Source organism: Cuculus canorus, chromosome 3 (genome assembly GCF_017976375.1).
Source record: "Cuculus canorus isolate bCucCan1 chromosome 3, bCucCan1.pri, whole genome shotgun sequence".
Lineage (NCBI taxonomy): Eukaryota > Metazoa > Chordata > Aves > Cuculiformes > Cuculidae > Cuculus > Cuculus canorus.
The window spans coordinates 1,039,458-1,054,583 of NC_071403.1; the positions used below are offsets into that span (position 1 = coordinate 1,039,458).

At 43.7% G+C, this 15,126-nt stretch overlaps 1 protein-coding gene across 5 annotated transcripts in view; it reads right to left on the minus strand.

The window, feature by feature from the left end:
• RNF144A (ring finger protein 144A) overlaps nucleotides 1–15,126 on the minus strand; it is a 72,945-nt gene that overhangs the window by 45,268 nt on the left and 12,551 nt on the right. Inside the window, exon 2 of one of the 5 annotated variants that reach the window (XM_054062245.1) lies at nucleotides 12,874–12,944. The exons of 1 other annotated variant lie outside the window; for it this stretch is intronic. The gene's annotated coding sequence lies outside the window, so the exon portion shown is untranslated. 3 more of the 5 variants (XM_054062244.1, XM_054062246.1, XM_054062247.1) reach the window with 3 other exon arrangements.

The following is a 15,126-nucleotide window of genomic DNA, read 5'->3' on the forward strand; positions in this document are numbered from 1 at the left end:
TCCTATCAGCCATTTAACATTATTTCAACATTAAAAAAATAAAGCAGAAAAGCCCTCGTAAAACAAAATTTTACTGGAAAAAATTACTATTAAAAAGGCTGAATTAAAAAATGGTAGTTAAAGATATTCTACACTACCCAGAGGCCACGTGTTGAACACTTTAGAGAGTAGGAATCTCTCCAAGTTCAACTCGTGCTTTCCCAAACCAAACAAGACATAAACCACAGAAGCTTGCCCTCTTTTCAGCTTCTGGGAAGATGACAGATGAAGTCGTTCATTATGGTTCCAGCCAAGTAACGTGGTACACACACACACACCACCCACCCAGCTCTGGAGAAATACCCCCCTATTTAAAGAGAATCTACTGTACTAAGAAATGAACCTTTTTTGGCACGTTCTGTAATTGTTACTTTTTTCTATTGACTTTAATGGTCACCACGGTGTTTTCTGTTCAGGAGGACTGTGAAAGAGCAGCCACAGTGGTCTGACATTCCAGTTTAAAATAGAGATGTTTGGAAAGGAATTGCTCCAGAGGTTCTAAACCAAACAACACAGACTGCAACCCACCGCTTAAAATTAGCTTTTGTGGTTTGTTTTTAGATATTCCTAGTAACAAACTCAATCTGATTGCTCTCTCTTGGTTGACTTTATTGCACCTAGCAATCTGAGAGGCTAATAATAGAAATTTCATTTAAAATATAGCTATTAGAATTCCTAAAGATAGCCTATTACATGAGTAAGCTGTGTCACAGGCCTGAAATCATTCTCTAGTTGGTGGGGGTTTTTTTTTGGTCAAAGGACAATAAGTGCTTGGCTAGGAGTTCTACATGCTTTTAGGATGAAATAGTTTGTCAATATTAAAACTAGACAGGAAGAAAACTTTCAGAGGAAAGGAACTAAACCCTGGAATGTCTTATTCTATATTTAATGAAAATAACCCCCGAAAGAACAACTGTTTAACCATCAAACATATCCCATATTTCTTTCCTGAAATCCTTGTTTAACCTACATTGTCTACTAATTGTCATTTTGCCCTAGTTAATTGGCAAAGGCAGCCCTTCGGTTTCTTTCCAGCAGGAAACCAATTAAATAGATTCAAGAGCAAAACAGTGCTACTTTAAAAACAAACAAGAGGGAGGAGCAGAGAAGCTGGCTGCAGCTCCTCCAAAACAGTTGGAATAAGCATGTGTTTAAGAATTGGAGACACAAGGGCAGTGGATCTCCTTTACACCAGAAAGCACAAATGGGAGAAGAAACCTGCAGCATGAACAAAAGTGCTCAGTGGGCTTCAGATCTCATTGAGGTGGGAAAGACCAGAGCAGAGCAGTGTAGGAAGACCCCATAACGTGACAGGAAGATGGGAAATTCAGGGTTTCTTTCATCCATAGCAAACACTTCTAATTGGGACCTTTCCGCACCAGACTTGCTGCTCCAGCTGAAAGCTACGGCAATGCTACGTGAGCTCGAAGCCTCTGAAGTCTAACAGCTAAAGTCACACAGCTGAGTTAACGGGGAGTTTGGGAATATGACCGACAAAGCAACTAGGTCAGTAACTGATTAACTACAGGCACATTTGTTATCTATCGATACTTTAAAAGAACAAAACCCCCGACGGCACTAATGAAGGTCTACTAAAGACAGCGAAAATGAGAAAGATATGCAGACAAGAAAACATCCAAATAGAAGATTTACAAACATACAAAGCATAAGCTGACCACATGGGGCTTCTGTGTGGTCACACCACGGCAAATGAGCCATAGTCCACAACCACTAAGCTGGTGAGGGGGCTGGAGAACAACTCTGACCAGGAGCGGCTGAGGGACTGGGGTTGTTCAGCCTGGAGAAGAGGAGGCTGAGGGGAGACCTCATCAGTGTCTACAACTGCCTGAAAGGAGGTTGTGGAGAGGAGGGAGCTGGGCTCTTCTCCCCAGTGACAGGGGACAGGACAAGGGGGAATGGCCTCAAGCTCCACCAGGGGAGGGTCAGACTGGATATCAGGAAAAAATTTTTCACTGCAAGGGTCATCGGGCGCTGTCAGAGGCTGTCCAGGGAGGAGGGAGTCCCCATCCCTGGAGGGGTTTAAAAGACAGGTAGACGAGGTGCTCAGGGACAGGGTTTAGTGGCAGATAGGAATGGTTGGACTCGATGATCCAAGAGGTCTTTTCAACCTGGTGATGCTATGATTAATAAAAATGATTGATAAAAGGAAAATCACTAGAAAAAAAAAAAAACAATAAAAAAGGAACTGATTATCATCACAGAAAAATTGCACTAGAGCGAGAATCCAGGCTCTGGGCGGAGAACTCCTCCCCTCCGTACCGTTCAACAATACAGGCTCTTGTGCTCAAGCACAATACTTCAACACTAAGTGACAAACTGCACTTAATTTCTAACCCTAGATTTAAATCAAATGAGGTGGTCTGAGTAGGATGCACCGATACCTGCTCTTGACCTGAAATAACCAGGAGGCCAGAGTCCCTGCAGTGCCAGCAGCGGTCGGAGACTTGGCAGATGGAAAAAGCAGGCAAAGCGGTCCGTAGTGCCCAAGGCAATATAATTATCCTATGCCACAGACAGTTTGTATTCTCCTGTCTTCTCTACTAATACCCAAAATGAAATGTTTTCTGCTGGGGAGCCTGGCTTTGTGTTTTGGTTAAAGAAAGCGCAGTTAAAAGTGGTTGTTGTGCTTGGAACACCAAGTGGTGAGGTTTGAGAGGGCTCCAAGTTCCTGGAGAAGTTCCTTCCACAGACCCTGAGAAACCTACTTTGCTTGCGCAGCTCAGCCTGTGTTGTGACAGATCAGCCACCAACTGCCTCCTCCTCAGCCCTCGGCTCCACTCTTCACAGAAATGCGAACCAGCACCTCAAAATTATGATAGATACATTAAATGGAGTAGTGATCAACATGGTAAGCTGTAAATCAGCCTTTTACCATGGTGGCAAAGGAAAGAGATGAAGCTGATGGGTCCCTCCTCCGAGCTGAGTTCTTCGGTAGCTGCATTCCCACTGGCAGGTCTTACCCTGCAGGATGGTTTCAAGCCAACCTCCACATTTTATAGCAAAGTGAAACTAGATTGAGACATGCAGAAAGCGAGACAGAAGAGAAAAGAAGGTAGAGCTTTATTTCCAGCTTTTGGGGTGGGACAAAGATTCAGTAATAATTACATGAGAGGAAACACAAAGAACTTTTGAACTGGTTTCACTTGGCAGGAGATGGGATCAATATACTAACAGGAGCATGAAAGACGGATCAGAGATAAAATTAGAGGCCCCAGTGTAATGTCTGAGCATAGGGAGGAGCAAGAAAAAATGTATCAAGTACTTTGTAATGAATTTGTGTAAGCTGCATTCAAAAGAAGTAGAAAAAAGTGGAAGTTTTGCTTCTGAAAGCTTAGGAACAGAGTTTATTACACAGCAACAAGACCCTTTTGCACAAGGCAGATGATTGCTACAAGGACTGGTATGCAGTGGTTGCCTAACTTCTCTGCGAAGGTCAAAATACACAACAGCAGACAAGTGTCTTGACTTGTGCCTCTTTCCCTACTTCTTACATTGCCAGTACATTCCAGCACATTTAAGTACTGGAATTCTACTGCTTTTCCCTGTTGCTTTGTGCATCCGCAGTGGTCAGTGTCCCCTACTCCCTTCTTGCCAGCTGAACAGGTGCAAAAAATTAACCATCCCCAACTCCAGTGACTCTTAGCAGCAGAGTGACCGCTTACACGGAGCCTGGAATGAACTATCCAGAAAGTCAGTTTCACATACACACAGAATCTGTTCAAAAAGGAAACATTCAGAACCAGACTTTGGTTCCACAGCACACAAAAGAAGGGGAGAAGTAACTCCCGTTTCTGTTTTGGCACACGGTACAACCCCCAAGCATCTTATTCAGTCTGAACTTACTAGAAACTAATACTAGACAACAACAACGACGACAAAAAGAGTAAAAACCTTGCACTATTTCAAATAAAACCTCAGAAATGCAGCCTACAGCTATTTAGTTCAATAGGATCCTAAGTTCTTCCGTAGTAATAGTGAGACATCCAGACCTAAGAACTAAAAACTTTGAAGGCTGAGAATCCTGGCTTTAACTCCACCACGTCGCTCTGCATAAGCCACAGACCCGCACATACGAAGAACAAGAATGCAGATGGCTCTAGAATGAGTTGATGTAAATTATTTAAAAAATCTTCCTTACTAAGAAATAAAAAGTAGTTTCCCACCTTCAAACCTTTCTTTGCTATTGGGGAGATTTTTTTTTTTTTTATGGACTAAAGACAACAAGTAGGTTTAATTTTACATTCTGTTTCATGACTTATAATTAACATTAAACTTTAATTTGTGGCTGTCGCTACAGAATGAGTCTGTCACCTCTGCAGTGCAATTCTTCCTCCTTGTCACAGGCTGAAATAAAGCACTGCTTGACTTTTGCCATAAAGGTGCAAACATAATCTGTCTAAATTTCACTTTAGCTGTCAAAGCTTTCTATGCTGGACTGAGCCAAGCTGTGCCTTCAGCTACTACTACAAGACGACACACTACTACTAATAATAATAATAACAATAAATACAAATTAGGAAGGTGTGACTTGAGCCACATCACCCACACAGCACCCTTATGGTACACTGACTCAGTTATAGAGGTCTCATCTGCCTTTAGGGTTACAGACAGCTACTTAGGAAACATTATCTTTATTTGAACCAAAGCCAAAATATTTTGATTGCTTCCTTCCACAGTAAAATGAAACCTGTAACTATTTTAATGTCATAAACAATGAGACAGAAATAAACAACTCCGTAAAAAAGCCCAACAATTTCAAGCCATCACTAGATCATTAGAGAAGAATTTTGCCTTTTACTGGCAACCTCTGACTTTCCCATCTGTTTCCTTCTCTCCCTACTAACGAGCTGGAGCAAGCTACATCTATGGAAGCCTCTTCATAAAGAAGAGAGAAATACAGGCATTTTTCTGGACCCTTAAGGAAGATCAGCGAGTTCTGCCATCACGTTCACTATCACACTGAGAGGTGCGGTGGGCTCTTGCTGGCTAGATGAGGAAAACCAGAGGGCAATACTCCTCTGCTTTGTGTTAGCAGCCTGAACTATGCACGGTATGCTCTTGTTCGTTACACAAATACCTCATGATCATCCCTATGCCACAAATATTTTCCAATACAGACCTCTGCCAGGGTATGTTCCATCCCAGTAACCCTTCAGTGACATACGGTTGGCAGGCAGTAGGAACATTCAAAAAGTGAAATCACATTTCAGCTGTGTGGGCACATAGGTCAAAACTGCTCTCACACTGATCCCAGAAATCCACAACAGATATATGAGTCCACAGTTGTTTCACATTTGCCAGAATGATGACACTAAACTGAGGTTTCTACTTCTGCAAGAAAAAGAAACACCAGCTCTTCATGCTTTTCCAAGAGCCTGGGCACAGGTCTTCGGAGGACTTTACCACACTTTTCCTCTTGCATTTCAGAAAAGGAGATGTCGTGACTGGGTAGGTTTGAGAATCACAGGATGGTTTGAGTTAGAAGAGGCCTTAAAGCTCATCCAGTTCCACCCCCTGCCATGGGCAGGGACACCTCCCACTGGATCAGGGGCTCCAAGCCCCATCCAAGCTGGCCTTGAACCCCTCCAGGGATGGGGCAGCCACAGCTTCCCTGGGCAACCTGGGCCAGGGCCTCACCACCATCAGTTTGAAGAATTTCCTCCTAATGTCCAGTCTACATATTCCTGTCTCCAATTTACAGCCATTCCCCCTGGTCCTATCACTCCATGCCATTGTAAACACTCCTTCCCCAGCTTTCTTGCAGCCCCTTCAGGCACTGGAAGCTGCTCTAAGGTCTCCCCGGAGCCTTCTCTTCTCCAGGCTGAACAACCCCAACTCTTTCAGCCGGTCCTCATAACAGAGGTGCTCCAGCTCTCACATCATCTGTGGCCTCCTCTGGACCTGTTCCAACAGTTCCATCTCCTTCTGATGTTGGGGATTGCAGAACTGGACACAGGACTCCAGGTGAGGTCTCACCAGAGAGGAGCAGAGGAGCAGAATCCCCTCCCTCCCTGCTGGCCACGCTGCTTTGGATGCAGCCCAGGACACAGTTGGTTTCTGGGCTGTGAGCGCACATTCCTGGCTCATGTTGAACTTCTCATCAACCAGCACTCCCAAGTCCTTCTCCGCAGGGCTACTCTCCATAACATCATCTCCCATCCTGCATTAAAAGCATGGATTGCCCCAACCCAGGTGTAGGACCTTGCACTTGGCCTTGTTGAACCTCCCATATCTCCAGCCTGTCCAGGTCCCTCTGGATGACATCTCATCGTTCTGGTGTGACAAGTCAGCTTGGTGTCATCTGCCGCCTCTTATAGTATCTACAGCCCGAACTGTGATAGATCCAAGAAATCCTGTCAGCTTCTCTGTATTTAATTTTTAAGTCAATTGGTTAAAATAAAAAGAAAGCACTGAAATGGAAGAATTGTTTTCTGAACCTCAGCTTGCTTATTAAGCAAGGGATATGGAAAACAGTGCCAGGCAATCTGGTTTTAAGTCAAATTTATCTTCCCTCCTCATTTTGTTTTTCTGCTACTAAAAAATGATGTGACAAAAAAGATATTTTTTCACTTAGTAGTAAAAAAGTGAGCAGAAAAAGAATCCCAGGTGAAAAATATTTCAACAAGCTCTACAATTACACAGTACTTCTTTTCTGCAAGACACATTTCTCAAGCTCAGCATATGGCGTATTACATTAGAACCTCAATACTTAAATTCAAGCCAATTAAGACGTAATTATGTTATCTTCACAAAAGGTATTTCCTGTGATCAGAAAAATTCAAGCAAGAATATCATTACACTTCGGTAATTAAGCTAAGAACATGAGTTACAAAGTAAAGAAGAAGAGAAAAAATAGTGTATGCTTTTGACTACTATTTCCAGAAGATGGGTGTGTGAGAAGGTGGCACTGCTTGGGAAAGTGGAAAGCCACCAACAGAAGATCACGAGCTCAGGCAAATGGAGAATCTAAAAATGTCATTATTCCTGCCTACAGCCACGAATTAGAGACCCCCCAGCTCTAGTGAGAGTTACAGGATGATCTCTTCTAAACTGCCAACAGAGACAGACAGACTTTAATTATTTAAACAGAGTTTTTACTGCCTTCTAGAAGATAAATATATGCTACTTTTTCTTGACTGACTGGAAACGCATCTATCAAATACATCAGCAGTTTGCTATGGAATATAGATCTGTAGCCATCTCAAAAAGGTAATTATGCTTTTATTATCTCCTTTACTTGGAATATGGATTTACTGCTGTTTAAAAGTGAAAGTGTAGTATGGTGGTACAGTAAGCTATTAAATCAAGGACCATACACGAAAGTAAACCAGGCTTTTTATAGAGATATAAAGATGCATATTTTATATTTGTTATATAGAGGTATAACAATAAAAGCCTAGTGAATCCATTGTAGGGGGCACTGTAAAACTGTGCTTCGAAGACAGTTATCCAACTGCACCAAAACAAGTCTTCCTCTCTGTGCCTTGGACCTTGCTAGGAAGTTAGCTAGAGCACAGATTTTGTTGTTTTCCTACGCTTAATTGGTAAATGAACCAACCCTTTTCATTCTAGGAGTCCATAATTAAAGGCAAACTTTGGCAAATCCCCTCCTCTGTAGTAGCTTGGGCTGTGTGGTTTTGGTTTTTATGAAGAACATAACAGCAATTCCAGAGACTGTAAACTCCATCTCTCAGGCCCTTTCTTCACCCCTGCTCGGCTCCTGTTGGCGTAGGAGTCTCGCGACAGAGCAGCTGCATCAGAAACTGCACCCATGAGCGCCCAGCGCCGTCCGCGTGAACGCCTTCCGCAACAACCTCTGCTTGGGCAGTCACACGGATCCCATCAGAAAGCACCAACCAGGCTGGGCATTTAGCTTAAGGTAGTGTTAGACAAGCATGAAAAACCAAAAAGGGTCAGCCGTTATTTAGACTGACCGAATAAAACCAGATCGAACAGCTCCATTGTGGCAATGAGCTTTTAGAACCGCACAGCGGCACAAGTGCTCTCAGTGAAGACAGAGAATTCCCCTCTTAATACACTCTGCACTTACTTGTCTCAGTTTGTACTTATCATCTTGGGGGACACAAGAGTGTTTCTATTTATTTTTTTTTAATACAATGGATTTCCAAGCCTGAAAAAAAAAATACGTTTTACTATTACCTTACACAGCTGCAGCCCCCACGACCCAGAACGTCAGGAAAACACCTCCTGAAGGATCACAAATTCTATCCAGCACTGAGTTCAGAGACTTAATCACAGAATCATAGAATGGTTTGGGTTGGAAGAGCCTTTAAAGATCATGGAGTTCCAACAGCCCTGCCACAGGCAGGGACTTCTTACATACCAACCCAAGAGTGAACTACAGCAACTTTAACCGTACCAGGAAAACATCCATACAAAGCCACCGGCAAAGCCCACCGCTCTGAGCAAAATCAGTCTGTAGGCAGAGCATTTTAAAAAATGTAATGAGATGCCAGAGAAGGAGGAGGAATTCAGAACACAGCACCTGGCAGGAGTCCTGCTTCCACTTCAAGCTATTTCCCATTTTCAGGCTTCTCCAACAGTATTATTGCTGAGAGAATGTCTGAGCTCAGTTCCTTTCCTGTAAATACTCACAAAACCTATATCCTCAAACTACTTTTTAGCATAAAACCTGCTCTCGATTCAAACCAAAAAATAAGTTCAGCTTTGGGACTAGTTTATAGCCAAACATGCAAGATTATGGTCTTCCCTATTCATGTTAAGTTTTAAACAACGTGCTGTTTAAAAGTATTTGTCATTATAAATGCATGCATCAATCTTTGTTGCAGAAATTAAATGCTCATTTTCAGAAGCTCCATTTTCATCCTCCACTCTCTGGTTTCCATTTAGAGAGACGTGATCTAGAAAAAATATCTGCTATACTTTTAGAAAAAAGTAAAACGAACAGTAGAAGGAATGGGCTGACAGCTCAGACAACCTTCACATGAACAAGCTTATCTATATATAAATATATATACACAGCGTAACATATTAGGCTACAGAGCAGTTATTCAACCAACAGTTATGTCACCAAAAAAAGATTCTCTCCTCCCTTCTTGCACATCCTCTTCACTTTAACCTCCCCCTCCTACTTGCTTCTTTGCCACAAATCCTGCTTGAAAACTAGGGAATTACGATATTGCCCTCTTCCCACATTCTCTCGACATTTTGGAAGGAAGGAAAAAAAGTTACAAAGTCTATTTTCATTACAGAATATGTGCTTGTAAAATAAGAACACCGCTTCCTGGACATCAGGGTCAGAAGGACCACTGAAGGCTTTTTAACCTGAACACCACAAATTATTACCCACTTTCCCAAGTACCCTGAAAGCAAGACAGGTAGCTTGGACACGGCTAACAAATACTACGCAGGCACACACCTGCCTTGGGCAGGACACCTCAAGAGATCCACCACTTTCTCTAGTGGTGGGAAGGGCAATGTACTGGTTTGAAGAGCTGCAGCCACTAAGTTCTAAACGGAAAGGAGATGAAGTCAATGGTTCTACAGCGATAGCTCTCGCTCTCTAAATGGGAAGAGGAGGAAAATAAAAAAAGGAAAGTAAAGGAAAGTGAGTGCAAGACACTTTCTTATCAAGGCAGGCAAGATGCTCAGTCTCTTCTCATGCTGTTGGGATATGGTTATTGCTTAAGCTGCCTGCAAACTCCTTTCCTACATCTCTACCACAGATGTTTTCCATCTGCCAGCCCTTCTTCCCTAGCACAAAACTTGTCCTAGCCAGTACTCTCAAGTCACTGCACCAGCTTCATCCAACTCAGGCGTCTCCCGACCTCCTTCTTCCTCCTAGAGCCTTGCCCTTGGCAGCGCCTCACTCCGCACTTCACCAGCCGCTCCCCCAGCACTGCCTTCCTGGGGCCCTCTCTTCCACTGCAATCTTTCAAAGGCAGGAGATATCCTGAGGAAACAATTCCCTTTTTATCAGCAGCATTTGTCTTTCCTCCTGTTTGCTCCCAGGCAATCTCTGCCAGCCACAAGTAGTCCGTTATCCTTTCTACAGGGGGACCTCACAGATTTACCTCCTACTCCAGGCCTCTCTCGCCTTATCCAAACTGGAGATTTCAACCCTCCTTTCTGACATTTCCTTGGAGATATCCAGCTACTAGGTTAAGCTCTACACCGAGACAGACAAACCTCTTATCTCCCCTCCCACACAAGGCTTTCCCAACGGGCTCTTCCTCGGTTAGCCAGCATCCCGCCAGACTCCCAGCCTTCAGCCCGATGATTATATTCAACAGGAACCTGTACGTCTAAACCCTGTGAAAAGAACGTGCCCAATACACACAAAATGCAGTCATTTGGCAGAGAACTAAAGGGCTCATCCCAGCACTCGAGATCCTCCTCCTTTTCTTGGGCTTCAACAGATTTTGACTTTGAGAAGTATTTCCAAAGGGGTGTAGTATCTGACCATCTCCCCTGCATGCCACCTTGCATTTTAAACCTTCTTTTACTATTTAATTCATGTAAAAAAAATCATTTTATACCAGTGTTTAAGAGCCAATTGCCAACTTCTTAATAGCTGGTGACATTGCCCTCCATCACCAACAGAGCAACCAATGCTAGAGATGGACCCAGCAGCTCAATCCGTCCAACCCATTTCAGACATTTGCCTTTGCACGAGAAATTTGCCCCAAAACGATCTGGACAGGGATCCAATAATTGCAAATAACATAAATGCACAAAAAAATAAAAGCTACTCACAACCCCACCCCCTTACCAAATTAAATCACTGGTTTTTTCAGCACTCATAATTCTTGTGGCTCTTTTTCTATGCTTTCTGCAGGTTTTCAAAAGACCTTTTAAAGATGTGAAAACCAGGACCAGATACAGAATTTGAGTATTACTGTCATTAATGCAGTGCAAAGAGAAAAATGTTTATTTTATGAATCCCTTCAGCCAAGGATTAAATCAGCCTCGCCTCCTCTCCACACCGCACTGGTAAGCTGAAGTTCTGCATCCAGTATGATTCCCCACACCTTCACAGAGCTGCGGCTTTCCAGGATGCAATCTCCCATTCCATGGACACCCAGGAAACTCGTCATTGAAAATCTGACTGCATTGAGCCACACGCTGCTCACACAAAGAAATCATTCTTTGTGACTGCTTACTTATTGTGAAAAATTGGAGAATGATAGGCTGGTAAACAGCATAAGTGGCTTTTTTCCTTTTTTTTTTTTAGCTTCTGTCTTACAACTGAAACTGTCAAATGGTGTCTGGTGTAGCCCAGCCCTGCTGGAGCATCGTGATTCCCAGTTTGTTTCCCACAGACATCTCCTCGTTTCTATTTCACAGCCAGCTGCTGCTCCATCCACCGGGTGCGCTTTTGCTGACGCGATGCAATGGTTTCCCCCCCAAGAAAGCTCTATTGTACAGAGCCACAAGCTGACAGGCGGAATTGGGAACCCTGCGCCAGGCTCAGCGCAGGGCCGGGGGCAGATGTGGGAAGAAAGGCAGGGGGATCTGCTCTGTATTTGTGCGACAGCCCGTGGCTCATCTGTTTGGTGTGTCAGCCAAGAGTAGCTGGGAGGCACGGACGGCCCTGAAACTCATCTGCCTCCACTTTCCCCTGTCAGAGCCGATGATGCCGCTCAGCCTGGGGGACACAGGCTCCAAGGACAAAGGCTAAAGGACACATAGGAAAAGGATGGCATTTGACAGGTTGTGTGCACAAGAAGGACTTTCAGCTTTGGGTTCTCACTTTTACTCATGGTGGTGATGTATGATTATGCAAAACACGATGTCCCCATCAGCCTTCCGAGCCTTGTCAGGAGGCTGCATTTCATCATCCCCCTAGAGAAAGGGGGAAGAACCACAGGGTGAAAGACGAGAGCCCTCGGCAGCGACAGCTCCTGCTGGAGCCAGGGATGCAAAGCTCTCGTCCGAGGGAAATTCTCCTGGGCAAGGTATCTACATGCCACAACTGAACTGAAGTCCTGCAATCCTCATGCCACCGAGGTTACAGAGTCACACCCTGAAACACTAAAGCACAACTTCAGCGTATCCTCTGGTGAAAGGAAAAGCAGGCAAGAGCTTCAGGTAGAGCTCCTTGCTGCTCGGTGTCAGCCCAGCGCTGCCGGCACTCAAGCCAGGAGGTGACATTCCCACGGGCTCCCCAGAGCCCTCACCTGCCACAGTCCTGCCCCTCCTTCCCTTGGGTTTACGTAGCCCACATCGTTTCCACTTGGCAAGTGTTATTCGGGTTACCAGAGCTGAACAGTTAATTCTCCTGGCTGGTTCACGACAATAAGACGCTTTTTATCAGAACAGATGTGGGAAGCTCTTTAAAGGCTTTTTACCGAAAGCAGCTACATGATTTCATGGAGACAGGAAAACTCAAACCATAGTGATAAAAGGTATTTTAATAGATCCATTCATACTAGTAGATGAGATACTGTGTGCTGAAAACAGAGAAATATATTACTTTTCTAACATGATAAGCCAGAAGATTTAATTACTAGCTTTGCCTCAAACCTGACAGCTATTACTACTTCAATAACTCCTGGGTGCACTCACAAAAGAAGCCGTGTTGGTTTAGATCTGTGAGGTGCTCTTAACTTGAATTTAACTACCAGGTTTACCATAATACACGTAATAGAAAAACACGTACAATTAAGCCTTCATGAGAAGACAACTCACCTCCCTCCCCCCCCAACACCTGCTCATTAAAAAGTTGGAATAGGAAATGTCTTCCCTATATTTATTTTTCCCTCCAGCAAAGAACAAACAATCCAAACCTACTGTTAACATAATGAAATCAGCATCTCACGTTTATCTTACTGGAGAAGGGTTTGGAATCCTTTCAGATGATGTTCAAAAGCAGTAACGTTGATGAAATACTGTATGGACTCCTATAAGAAAGGAGAAGTAGACATATCACACTGCTTTCAACAGCATTAATAGCACGTAGGGAAAAAATACTTTTTCCACGTGGCTTGCTAGTCTATTTTCTTAAGCGGAAATATTAAAATAATTTGACTATGATGAGAGCTCCAAGTGGTGTAAAAAAGTCTGAATATCAAAAAAGTTTCTATCCATTCCCCAGGCACGCATGAGAACATAAACCCCTTTCTCAACTCCTCCATTTGCTGATATTTTCTAAAGCTGTTGTTCATTTGAAGTGCAAGAGAGAAACTAAACAGGAGTCTAAGGGCAGGTTCAGCCTGACCCAGAATTCCAGAGATTTAACCTGACCTCGTTTTGACAGTCAATCACAAGTTGCCGTTCATCCCAGACACTTTGAAACACACAAAGTATTTGACTGGGAAAAAGGCAGTATGTTTTTTTTTTTTATGGAGGAAATTTTCATTCTAAATGCCCTCGATTCACATTTCTGCACTCCTGAAGCACCTACGCTGCCCCCCTTGAAAACGTGAGCACGCAAGAGACGGGCTGGATGCAAAGAAGCACACGGGGGATGCCTCTAAGGCCATGAAGTATCTGTACAACGCGCGGCAGAGGCACAGAGGTTCCCTGGGGTACAACTGCCTTTTGTATAGGCTACGGCCAGAGGGACAGACTCGGCAGAGGTTTGACGGGCAGTGAGCTACGTGGCCACAAACAAAGGCAAAACAGGAAGCAAGAAGAGATTGATACAACGGCGTTATCCCAAAGCATACACTCCCCATAGCCCTGGGATTTCATGGGGGTTCTCCCCTTTGCCTCTTGGATCAGAGCTGTACAGTGACTGCGACTTCCCCTGTATCCACACATTTACTGAAGGTGCTCCATCAGTTGAGAGGATGACAGTTCTTTGATAGGAAAGAATCTTTTTATCTTCAGATTTCCGCCTCAAGTTTCCCCTGTAGCCTCAAAGCCAAGCCAACCAACCAATACCTCCATGCACACATGGGAGAACACGGGGAGCAAGTGTGAAAAATGGGAATGATCCAAACGAGAATTGCCAGGAAGGAAAACACAGCTCTGTCAACAGGGCACACAGTCTCTCCTCTGTGTGCACTGCTACTCGTTTATAGCTCAGCGTGCAATGCTGTAATTCCTAACACCACAGCAGCCAAAGGCCCCCCTTCAGCCCGGCAGCCTCCATGCTACACCCGGCAACCCCCCGAGAAGGTGCTGACACAACTCACATCTTCCCTGTCCGACAGTCCCGCTCCCTCGGTTACAGACACACCAAGCCCTTACAGATGAAGAATCCGTGCACTTTTAAGATGTATCATCTGATGCCCAACGTTCTCGTTTGTTTTGAGACAGACTGCGTGCTTTTAGTGTGTGTGGTACCTTCCTCAGAATAGATAACAGCTGCCAAAACACACTGCATTGAAAGGAAAAACCACTATATTTACTTTATTCTTTCCTGAGGTACTCGTATCTTTTCTTCTCTGACAGTTCCACTATACGACTTAACCATCAACATCCATAGGAAATGTCAACATTCAAGAAACAGCAAGTATTTCTTGAAACAATTTATGCAAAGTATTCCTATTTTGAAATACCCCCATTCCCTTGTCTCAGTATACTGAGTGGCTGGAGGAATTTTCTTTGTATTATTACGCAAAGTAACTTGTTTTAGAGAAATTAGAACAATACATTTAGAAAAAAGTTCTCAGGCATAATAGGGAATCTTTTCTGATCCCCACAGACTTCCCATCACTGCAGTGATTTGCACTGCACATAACGATGCAATCGCAGAAAAGACTATTATCATGAAGCCCTTTTAAGCATTTATAAATGCATCAAAACACAATGTGTTTATATCAGATGTATGTATTAAAAAATAAGATGTTCCTAACAAACAGAAACATAAGTCTTAAGTCATTTCATACTATCTTGTTACAGCTTTTACCATTTTCAGGTACTAGAGTTCTGCATATTTTCACTGCATGGAAATAATCAAAGCTCTCATGAACATCTGGTGGGGGATCTCCTTGAAGAACGTTGGGATTTTCTCCCACTCGAGCACTGGAACACTTAGACAGCAGAAACACCTAAGCTCAGGTCTACGGCTTCCATGAAGAGCGTCTCCCACGGTTCTTGGAAGACCAACTTGCTGATGGTCAGACACTAACCTCC